The sequence below is a fragment of the Sus scrofa genome, chromosome 8 (assembly GCF_000003025.6).
Source record: "Sus scrofa isolate TJ Tabasco breed Duroc chromosome 8, Sscrofa11.1, whole genome shotgun sequence".
Classification (NCBI taxonomy): domain Eukaryota; kingdom Metazoa; phylum Chordata; class Mammalia; order Artiodactyla; family Suidae; genus Sus; species Sus scrofa.
The window spans coordinates 104,049,957-104,061,801 of NC_010450.4; the positions used below are offsets into that span (position 1 = coordinate 104,049,957).

General features: G+C 36.3%; 1 pseudogene; it reads right to left on the minus strand.

The window, feature by feature from the left end:
* Positions 713-1,039, minus strand: LOC100523625 (annotated as a pseudogene).

Below are 11,845 nucleotides of genomic sequence, written 5' to 3' on the forward strand. Positions count from 1 at the left end.
TCAAGCTTCCAAACTTGAAAAAATACAGTACTGTGAACTCCACAGTTCAAAATTCAAGACTTCAGCATTTACACTGAAGCTACTAACTTAAAAAAGGAAGATAATGCCAGTTCTAAAGAGTAAGCAAAAATCTAATTTATAAATTTATTATTTAGTCCTCTATGGTCACACTTTTGGCTGTGACTTTTAAACATATTAAACAGACTGTAAACTCCTTGAGGTTAAAGGCCATGTTTTATTCATCTTTGAATCCTCTGTTCCCTAGAAAAGGTCTAGCTAAGAGATATAAGTAAACAGAGTGGAGGCAGAAATAAATCAAGATACATAGAACATCTTCTTTAATGTACCCAGTGGTCTATTTGACTTTTTCTTTTTTTTAAAGATTGCTTAACTGATTTTAATAACACTACATAAAGCCCCTACACTTGATATAATTGTTATGCAAAATACATAGATGAATACTATCTTCTTTTAAAAATATAAAATAAGCAAGACATGAAAATAGGCAAGTTTCCATTAAATAAATGAAAAAAATTTTTTAAAGTTTTGCTTTCTATATCATTTGAAGAAGGGAAATTATCATTTTAAACAATATTTAAGTTTATTAAACAAATTTTTTAAAAGTATTATAAAATGTTTAACTTTCATCAGCTTCAAAGTTTATGTTACTCCCAAATTTAGCATATAACTGAACTTTCAAATCTGCTAACACTCACTGAATTGATTCCACTCTGGATTCTAAGGCATCAATTTCTTCTTGCAAATTTTTCTTTGCTTCTTCTAACAATTCTTGAGTTTCTTCTTTAGAGTGGCTAATGAAAACATCACCAATCCGGTAAGGTATCATTAAGTAGTCGTTATTGGCAAGCATAATGTCCTCACAAGCATCTTCTAAATTTTGGAGTTGTTTTTTTACTTCTATTTCTTCCTTCAGCTCTGTGATTCTACTTGTATTCCATGCAAATCTGTTTACCTTTTGTTGATCTTCAAAAGTAACACTGACATATTCCTCAGTCACCTGCTTCCTGGTGGCTTCCATCTTTAAATTTTAAGGCCACACCCACAGCATATGGAAATTCCTGGGCCAGGGATTAAATTCAAGCTATAGCTGCAACCTATACTGTAGTTGCAGCAATGCCAGATCCTTTAACCCATTGCACCAAGCGCAAGATTGAACCTGTGCCTTCGCAGTGAACTAAGCTATTGTAGTCAGTGTTTTAACTCACTGTGCCACAGAATGAACTCTACTTTTTAAATGTAAGCTACTTCAAGGTAGAGATAGTTCCTTAAATTTTATGGAAAAATATTATGTCATGCATAAATACAATGCTTAATAATTCCTTCATGATTATTAAAGATCCATTGTTCAACTTTTAATTTTTAATCTTAAGACTGATTCATGGTAATCAAATAGTAACTGAAATTTAGCATAGCAAGGATTTGTAATTTAGTCCATTTTTCATTTCATAGATGAGAGTTTAATGACTTGCCTAAACTCATAACCTAATACATAAATACTTAAACAGCTCTGACCTACAAATTCTCTCTTCATATTTCAAGAAGAAACTTTAGTCTGAGATCACCTTATTTCCCTCCAAATCTATACTACTTGGTAGTTGCTTATGTAAAAAAAAAAAAAAAAATGAAAATAATTCATATTCAGTGTAAGAAAAGCTATGTGATTCTATTTTAAATTGGGGAAATATACATTATTTATGTGCAAAAATAAAGGTCTACAAAGTGTGGGTATTTAATACCAACAAATGGTTTCAAACAAGTCGATGCTATTTTCTAGGGACCAGTAATTCCAAGTTTTTTTAAAAAACCCATCTATTATTATAAAACATGGAAAATAATCTACTTTCACAATTATTTTCTCCTTGCAATCAAAATTTTATAGTCTATCTACCACTCAATCAAAAAATGGGCAGAAGATCTAAAGAGACATTTCTCCAAAGAAGACAGACAGATGGCTAGAAAGCACATGAAAAGGTGTTCAAAATCAACAATTATTAAAGAAATGCAAATCAAAACTGCAATGAGGTGCCATCTCACAAGTCAGAATGGCCATCATCAAAAAGTCCATAACCAATCAATACTGGAGAGGGTGTGGAGAAAAGTGAACCCTCCTACACTGTCAGTGGGTGTGTAAATTGGTACAACCACTGTGGAGAACAGTATAGAGATTCCTTAAAAAACTAAATACAGAACTACCATATGATCCAGAAGTCCCATTCTTGGTCATACATCTGCAGAAAACTATAATTAGAAAAGATATCTGCACCCCAACGTTCATTACAGAACTATGTACAATAGCCAAGACACGGAGGTAAACTATATTTCCACCAACAGAGGAATGGATAAAGAAGATGTGGTACATATACACAATGGAAGATTATTCAGCCATAAAAACAATAAAATAATGTCATCTGCAGCAATATGGATAGACCTAGAGAATATTATACTAAGTGAAGTGAGACAAAAACAAATATATGACATCACTTATGTGTAGAATCTAATTTTAAAATGATACAAAAGAACTTATTTACAAAACATAAACACTTGTTTCAAAATCAAATTTATGGTTACCAAAGAGGAAACGTGGGAGGGAGAGATAAATTAAGAACTGGAGACTAACATATACACACTAACATACATAAAATACATAATTGACAAGGACCTACTGTACAGCACAGGGATATCTACTAAATATTCTGTAATACCCTCTAGGGGAAAAGAATCTGAAAAAGAATGGCTATATGTATATGTATAACTGTTTTACTTTGCTGTACACCTGAAGCTAACACAACATTAAGTCAAGTGTACTCCAATAGAATTTTTTTAAATAAATAAATTTATAGTCTACCTAACCTACAGATTTTACATTTGTTACTGTTATTGTTTTAACAGCATCGTCAATTTGAGGTGATCTAGCCAAAGAACTGAGTCTCTGACTTATATTCAAAAGAAAAGTCAAATCAACAATACAATACATTAAACTAGACTCTGGGAATATGTGGTCACTTTCTAAAAGAAAAACTTGCATTACATTCACAAAGCAGAGACAGGTTTTAGGTTGGAAGATTTTTTTACAAGATAGGGCTGAGAACTGACAGTGAGGGCCTCAAGAGATCATATCACTAATTAATTTCTCTGATCCAAAGGTTTATTTTTTATACTGGGGTTTATTCACAGTTAAAAAATAATTCTGAAGGCAGATTTATTTCCAAGTAGTTATGTTAAATAATCTAGTCATGACAATATATCATTTATTCTTACCAAGAAACTACTTAAGAGATTTAAGATGATGGGTAAATGACATATAAGAGGTTTAGAAATTGTCACCCGTGGGTTTAATTATGGGTATATGAAAGAAAAGTATGTGATTATTAAAAGATTATCTGAAAGTACAGATTATACAATTTCTTGGGCAATCTTTTAAATCAAATTCATTTAAATTAAAACTGAATAATGAGCCATTTAAAATGAAAAATTCTTGCATCAAAGAGATAATCTTCCTAGGGCTCAAATGTTTCTTAGAATTAAAGGCTGAATTCTAGCATTTCATTCTAGCCTTTCATTCATTTAAGAAACATATGAACATTTCATGAAGACAAAATTAATTATCAATTCAGAGAAAAATCTTGCTTTGCCCAAACATTTATGATGTAAAAATTAAAATGAAAATAAGTGTATGAAATATTTTTACAATTAAAAAGTTCTAACCATTTTTATTTACTTTCTCATGTACTTTATTTAGCATCCAAGTTTCCTCAAGTTACATTATTTCACATTATTCTCCTATACATGACTATTTTACTGTTTTATATTTAGAAAAAAAAATGTTAGTTTCCTGTTTATCAGAGGTAATACCTAGAGGGAATAAAGCTGAAAATTTCATAATCAAATTCCTACTCTCTGATATAACTGAAACAATGTTTATATTACATTCTCCCCAAGTAACAGTTCTAAAGAAAAAAACAAACACAAGTAAGAGCCTTGAATGTCATCAGCAAAAGAAAAAAAATACAGTCTTAGCTCAGTGACCCCCAGCTATGGTCACCCAAATTCACAGATGCTGAAGTCTCTTACATAAAATAGTGTATGCAGTACAAAGAATACTATATGCAAGACTCTCTGAGTGTTCTGCTACTTTAAAGAGAACTAAACCCCCACCCAACTCTTTGGGGAAACTCAGAAGAGCAGGCATATTGCTGAAAATGCTAACAGTGAGGGAGGATAACACTCCCACTCCTGGCCTGTATATCATATGAGGGGAGACAAACAAGGCAAAGATAAAGTAAGGAAATAAAGATAACATTCAGAGATATGGCTGAGGACTTTTAACCACAGAAAATGAATTCCCTTAGATACAGTGATGGGATTTTGAAGGGAAAGATGAGGTGGACAGATAAAGAAGAGGTAAGCAAATACAGAGAAAAGATGATAATATCATGTACATAATGGTTCCATAAAGTTGAGGAGAGCAGTGATTAAAGCTGGGCTTTTCCTGATGAGAATAATTATGAGGAGTACACTAAAATTAGTCTACCAAGCATTTGTATTAGTCTACTTAATGCTCGCTTCTTTTTTTTTTTTTTAATTCACCTCAATCTAGCTTCCTTGTCTACATTCCACTGAAACTACTACCACTACACTCATCAGTGACTTCCACATTACCAAACACAGTGAAAATCTTCTTTCACATAATCCAACCCTCACCAGCCTTAGGCGTGTCTGACCACTATCACTTTCCTTTCCTGGCTTTCTTCACACCACTTATTCCTGCACGTCCTCTTATATGGCCATGCTTATATGGCTGCTTTTCCCCACTCTCCTTTATTGTCTTCTCCTCTCACCTTAACGTGAACTTTCCTTCTCTTTATCTTCTTCCTAGGTAATAACCAACCAATATCATGACATTAAACACCATTATGTCACAGTGATCCCCAAATACCTCTCTCCTGCTCAAGCTTTTATTCTGAGTTTAAGTTATATTTATCCAACAACTTACTTCACTATTGGATAATAAACACTTCAAAATTAATGTCACTCTCAAATTGCTTCATTTCCGTTCTCCCTTTACTATCACAATAATGTCAGTAGAATAAATAACTGAAAAAATAACCAAATTCACAAGGTAAACTATGTTTCCTCTTGATTTTAATGTGAGGAATTTAATCATCTTTATTTCACTCTTTTCTCTCTGTAGGCCAAATAAGGTTAAAATCCCACAATAATACTGATGAGTGTTTTGCTTGGTAAGCCAGAGTCACAATGAGCTACAGTCATTTGGTTTAACTATGTTCTTTTTTCTTTTTTTCTTCTTTTGTTTTGGAGCAATGTCCTATTTTTCTGGACCATTCTCTTTTAGAAGCAACAATTTATTTACTTTTTTCACATTTGTTAAGTTACTTTTTAAAAATTTTATTATATTTGATTTATAATGTTCTGTCAATTGTTGCTGTACAGCAAAGTGATCAGTTACACATTTACTATTTTTTTCTTTCTTTATTACTCAAACGAATTTATCACATCCGTAGTTATATAATGATCATCACAATCCAATTTTATAGGAATCCATTCCATAAACCAAGCACATCCCCCCACCCCCCAAACTGTCTCTTCTGGAGACCATAAGTTTTTCAATGTCTGTGAGCCAGCATCCGTTCTGCAAAGAAGTTCAGTCTGTCCTTTTTTCAGATTCCACATGTCAGTGAAAGCATTTGATGTTGGTGTCTCATTGCATGACTGACTTCACTTAGCATGATAATTTCTAGGTCCATCCATGTTGCTAAAAATGCTGGTATTTCGTTCCTTTTAATGGCTGAGTCATATTCCACTGTGTATATGTGCCACCTCTTCTTGATCCCCTCCTCTGCTGATGGACATTTAGGTTGGTTCCTTGTCTTGACTATTGAAAATAGTGCTACAATGAACATCGGAGTACATGTGTCTTTGCGAGTCATGGTTTTCTCTGGATAGATGCCCAGGAGTGGGATTGCTGGATCAAATGGTAGTTCTGTGTTTACTTTTCTGAGGAATCTCCATACTGTTTTCCACAGTGGTTGCACCAATTTACAATCCCACCAACAGTGGAATAGGGTTCCATTTTCTCCACACCCTCTCCAGCACTTAGTGTTTGTAGACTTTTGGATGATGGCCATTCTGGCTGGTGTAAGGTGGTACCTCATCGTGCTTTTGATTTGCATGTCTCTAATGATGAGTGATGCTGAACATCTTTTCATGTGTTTCTTGGCCATCTATATGTCTTCTCTGGAGAACTGTCTGTGTAGCTCTTTTGCCCATTTTTGCATGGGGTTGTTTGGTTTTTTTTTTTTTTTTTTTTTTTTGGTATGGAGCTGAGGAAGGTGTTTATAAATTTTGGAGATTAATCCCTTGTCAGTGGATCCACTTGCAAAGATTTTCTCCCATTCTGTGGGTTGTCTTTTTGTGTTGTTTAGGGTTTCCTTTGCTGTGCAGAAACTTTGAAGTTTGATTAGGTCCCATTTGTTTATTTTTGTTTTTACTGTCATTACTCTAAGAGGTGGAACTGAGAAGATGTTGCTGTCGTTTATGTCAGAGAGTGCTTGGCCTATGTTTTCCTCTAGGAGTTTGATAGTGTCTGGTCTTATTTCTTGGTCTTTAATCCATGTTGAGTTTATTTTTGCGTATGGTGTTAGGGAGTGTTCTCATTTCATTCTTTTCCCTGTGGCTGTCCAGTTTTCCCAGCACCACTTATTGAACAAGCTGTCCTTTCTCCGTTGTATATCCTTGCCTCCTTTGTCATAGATTAGTTGGCTATAAGTGCATGGGTTGAATTCTGGGCTTTCTATCCTGTTCCACTGATCTGTATTTCCGTCTTTGTGCCAGTACCATGCGGTTTTGATGACTGTTGCTTTGTAGTATAGTCTGAAGCCCGGGAGCCTGATTCCTCCAGCTCCATTTTTCTTTTTCAGGATGGCTTTGGCTATTCTGGGTCTTTTGTGCTTCCAAACAAACTTTAAAATATTTTGTTCGAGTCCTGTGAAAAATGTCCTTGGTGGTTTGATAGGGATTGCATGGAATCTGTAGATTGCCTTAGGTAGTATGGTCATTTTGATAATATTAACTCTTCCAGTCCATGAGCACGGTATATCTTTCCATCCCTTTGTGTTGTCTTTGATTTCTTTCATCAGGGTCTTCTAGTTTTCAGAGTACAGGTCGTCTGTCTCTTTAGGTAGGTTTACTCCGAGGTATTTTATTCTTTTAGATGCGATGGCAAACGGGATTGCTTCCCTAATTTCCTTTTCTGCTCTTTCATTGTTAGTGTATAGAAACGCCGTCAATTTCTGTGTATTAATTCTGAATCCTGCGCCTTTGCTAAATTCATGGATGAGCTCTAACAGTTTTCTGGTAGAGTCTTTAGGGTTCTCTAGGTATAGCATCATGTCATCTGCAAACAGGGATCGTTTTACTTCTTCCTTTCCAATTTGGATTCCGTTTATTTCTTTGACTTCTCTGATTGCCATGGCTAGGACTTCCAAAACTAGGTTGAACAGTAGTGGCAAGAGCAGACATCCTTGTCTTGTTCCTGATTTCAGCAGGAATTCTTTCAGCTTTTCATCATTGAGAATGATGTTCACTGTGGGTTTGTCATATATAGCCTTTATTATGTTGAGGTAGGTTCCCTCTATGCTGGCTTTCTGAAGGGTTTTTATCAGAAATGGGTGTTGGAGTTTGTCAAAGGCTTCTTCTTTTTTTTTTTTTTTTGCATCTATTGAGAGGATCATATGGTTTTTATTCTTCAGTTTGTTAATGTGGTGTATCACACTGATGGATTTGTGGATATGGAAGAACCCTTGCATCCCTGGGATAAATCCCACTTGATCATGATGTACAATCCTTTTAATGTATTGTTGGATGCGGTTTGCTAGTATTTTGCTGAGGATTTTTGCATCAATGTTCATCATTGACGTTGGCCTGCAGTTTTCTTTTTTTGTGGAATCTTTGTCTGGTGTTGGTACCAGGGTGATGGTGGCCTCATAGAATGAGTTTGGGGGTATCCCTTCCTCTGAAATATTTTGGAATAGTTTCAGAAGGAGCGGTGTTAACTCTTCTGTAACAGTTTGATAGAATTTGCCTGTGAAGCCATCTGGTCCTGCACTTCTGTTTGTTGGAAGTTTTTTAAGCACCTTTTCAATTTCAGTACTTGTGATGGGTCCATTCATCTTTTCTATTTCATCTTGGTTTAGTCTTGGAAGATTGTACTTTTCTAAGAATTTGTCCATTGCTTCCAGGTTTTCCATTTTATTGGCATATAGTTGCATGTAGTAGTCTCTTATGATCCTTTGTATATCTCTGATGTCTGTTGTTACTTCTCCTTTTTCATTTCTCATTTTATTGATTTGAGTCCTCTCTCTTTTTTGCTTGATAAGTCTGGCTAGGGGGTTGTCAATTTTGTTGATCTTTTCAAAGAACCCGCTTTTCGTTTTATTGATCTTTTCTGTGGTTTTCTTTGCTTCTAGTTCATTGATTTCTGCTCTGATCTTTATGACTTCTTTCCTTCTACTAACTTTAGGTCTTGTCTGTTCTTCTCTCTCGAGCTGCTTTAGATGTAAAGTTAGCTTGTTTCCTGAGGTGGGCTTGTATTGCTATGAACTTTCTTCTTAGAATGGCTTTTGCTGCACCCCATAGGTTTTGGAGTGTCATATCTTTGTTGTCATTTGGTTCTAGGTATTTTTTAATTTCCTCTTTGATTTCTTCAGTGATCCATTGGTTGTTTAGTAGCATGTTGTTGAGTCTCCACCTGTTTGTGTTTTTTGCAGTTTTGTTCTTGTTGATTTCCAGTGGTATAGCGTTGTGGTCGGAAAAGATGCTTGATATGATTTCCATTTTCTTAAAGTTCCCAAGGTTTGATTTGTAGCCCAGGATGTGATCAATCTTAGAGGATGTTCCATGTGCACTTGAGAAGAATGCGTATTCTGTTGCTTTTGGACGGAATGTGCTATAAATATCTATTAAGTCCATCTGGTTTAATGCATCATTCAGGGCCTGTGTTTCCTTATTGATTTTCTGTCTGGTTGATCTGTCCATTGCTGTAAGTGGGGTGTTAAAGTCCCCCACTATGATTGTGTGTTATTGTGTTATTGTCAGTTTGTCGTTTTAAGGTTGTAAGCAGTTGCCTTATGTATTGTGGTGATCCTATGTTCGGTGCATAGATATTTAAAATTGTTATATCTTCTTCTTGGATTGATCCTTTGATCATTATGTAATGTCCTTCTTTGTCCCTTAAAATATTCTTCATTTTAAAGTCTATTTTGTCGGATCTGAGTATTGCTATTCCAGCTTTCTTTTGATTCCTGTTTGCGTGAAATATTTTCTTCCATCCTCTCACTTTCAATGTGTATGTGTCCCTAGAAGTGAAGTGGGTCTCTTGAAGACAGCGCATATATGGGTCTTGTTTTTGTATCCACTCAGCCAGTCTATGTCTTTTGGTTGGGGCGTTTAGTCCATTCACATTTAAGGTAATTATTGATACGTATGTTCTTATTGCCATTTTATTAACTGCTTTGGATTTGTTTTTGCTGCTCTTTCTTCTTTCCTTCTTCTCTTGTTCTTTTCTGCCTAGAGAAGTTCCTTTAGTATTTGTTGTAAGGCTGGTTTAGTGTTGTTGAATTCTCTCAGCTTTTGCTTATCTGTGAAGGTTTTGATTTCTCCTTCAACTCTGAATGAGAGCCTTGCTGGGTAATATTGGTTGGAGGTTTTTTCCTTTCATCATGTTAAGTATATCATGCCACTCCCATCTGGCCTGCAGAGTCTCTGATGAAAAATCTGCTGATAACCTTATTGGGGTTCCCTTGCATGTTACTTGTTTCTTTTCCCTAGCTGCTTTCAAGATTTTCTCTTTGCCTTTAATTTTGGTCAGTTTGATTAATATGTGTCTCAGGGTGTTCCTCCTCAGGTTTATTTTATATGGTACTCATTGTGCTTCCTGGATTTGACTGAGTGGTTCCTTCCCCATGTAAGGGAAGTTTTCTGCTATTATCTCTAGGAATATTTTTTCTGTCCCCTTCTCTCTCTCTTCTCCTTCTGGCACCCCTATAATATGGATGTTGTTGCGTTTCACATTGTCCCAGAGTTCTCTGAGACTCTCTTCATTTGTCTTCAGTCTTTTTTCTCTTTTCTGTTGTGTATCCGTAATTTCCACTAATCTGTCCTCCACCTCACTTATTCGTTCTTCTGCCTCATGTATTCTGCTATTTGCTACTTCTAATAAATTTTTTATTTCAGTTATTGTATTTTGCATCTCTTCTTGTTTAAGTTTTATATCTTGTATCTCTTTGGTCAGTGTTTCTTGTAAGGTATCCATCTTTGCCTCCAGTTTATTTCCAATGTCTTGCAACATCTTCAGAATCAACAATTTAAAGTCCTTTTCCTGGAGGCTGAGAATCTCCTCATTGCTTAGCTGATTTTCTGGGGTTTTTCCTTTCTCCCTCATCTGAATTATAGTTCTCTGTCTTTTCATTTTCATAGGTTTTTAGTGTGGGGACCTTTTTACAGATAATTGGATTGTAGCCTCTCTTACTTCTGGTGTCTGTCCCCCTGTGGCTGAAGTCAGTATGGGGGGGCTTGCTGTAGGCCTCCTGATGGGAGGGGCTGATGCCTGCCCTCTGGTAGGTGGAGCCGATTCTAATCCCTCTGTTGGATGGGGCTTAGTCTCTGGATTAGAGGCAGCTGTGTGCCTGAGGGGTCTTTAGGTAGCCTGTTTACTGAGGGGTGGTGCTGTGATCCCACCTGGATTGTTGTTTGCCCTGGGGCTTCTCAGCAGATGACTGATGGGTGGGGCCAGGTTTTCCCAAAATGGCCACCTCCAGAGAAAGACATGGCTGCTGAATATTCCCAAGAACTTTGCTTTCTGTGTCCTTCCCTCACAACAAGCCATGTTCACCCCTGTTTTTCCAAGAGATCCTCCAAGAACTGCAGTCAGGTTTGACCCAGATTCCTATGGAGACTGCTTTGCCCTGGGACCCAGTGCACATGAAAGTCTGTGTGTGCCTTTTAAGAATGGGGTCTCTTGTTTCCCCCAGTCCATGGAGCTCCTGTGCACAAGCCCCACTGGCCTTCAATGCCAGATGCTCCAGGGGCTCTTTCTCCCAGTGCCAGATCCCCACACGTGAGAGTTTGATGTGGGGCTCAGAACTCTCACTCCTGTAGGTGAGTCTCTGTGAACCAGTTAGTTTCCAGTCTGTGGAGCTTCCCGCCAGGGAGGTATGGGGTTATTTATATCATGAAATCGCCCCTCCTACCTCTTGATGTGGCCTCTTCTTTTTCTTCTGGAGTAGGATATATTTTTTAAGGTTTCCGGTCCATTTGGGTGAAGATTGCTCAGCCTTTAGTTGTGAATTTTGTTGTTTTTAGGAGAGAAGTTGAGCTCCAGTCCTTCTATTCCGCCATCTTAATTCCATCTCCCAGTAGCAGCAATTTAGAGGGTTATGGAATCCAGAGGCAGACTGTCTGGATGCTATGCTCAGCTTTACCTTTTATCAGTTATATGACTTGCCTCTGTTTCTTCATCTATGAAATGGGGTGATAATAACTATTTACTTTACAGGGCTGTTGTGAAGATGAGTTATTATACATATAGCTTATAAAATTGGGATCTGATACATAGTAAGTGCTCACAATGTTTATTACTCTTATTTTACTATTATTTTCTTTGACACTTGCATGCCAATAAACAAAGAAACCCAGCTTAGGCTATCACTCATTTTAGTTGTTTTCAAATGAACATCATTTTCATTATTAACACTACTTTCATCTCGCTCATATCTATAATTCTTGGGGGAAAAAATCATTAACTTGT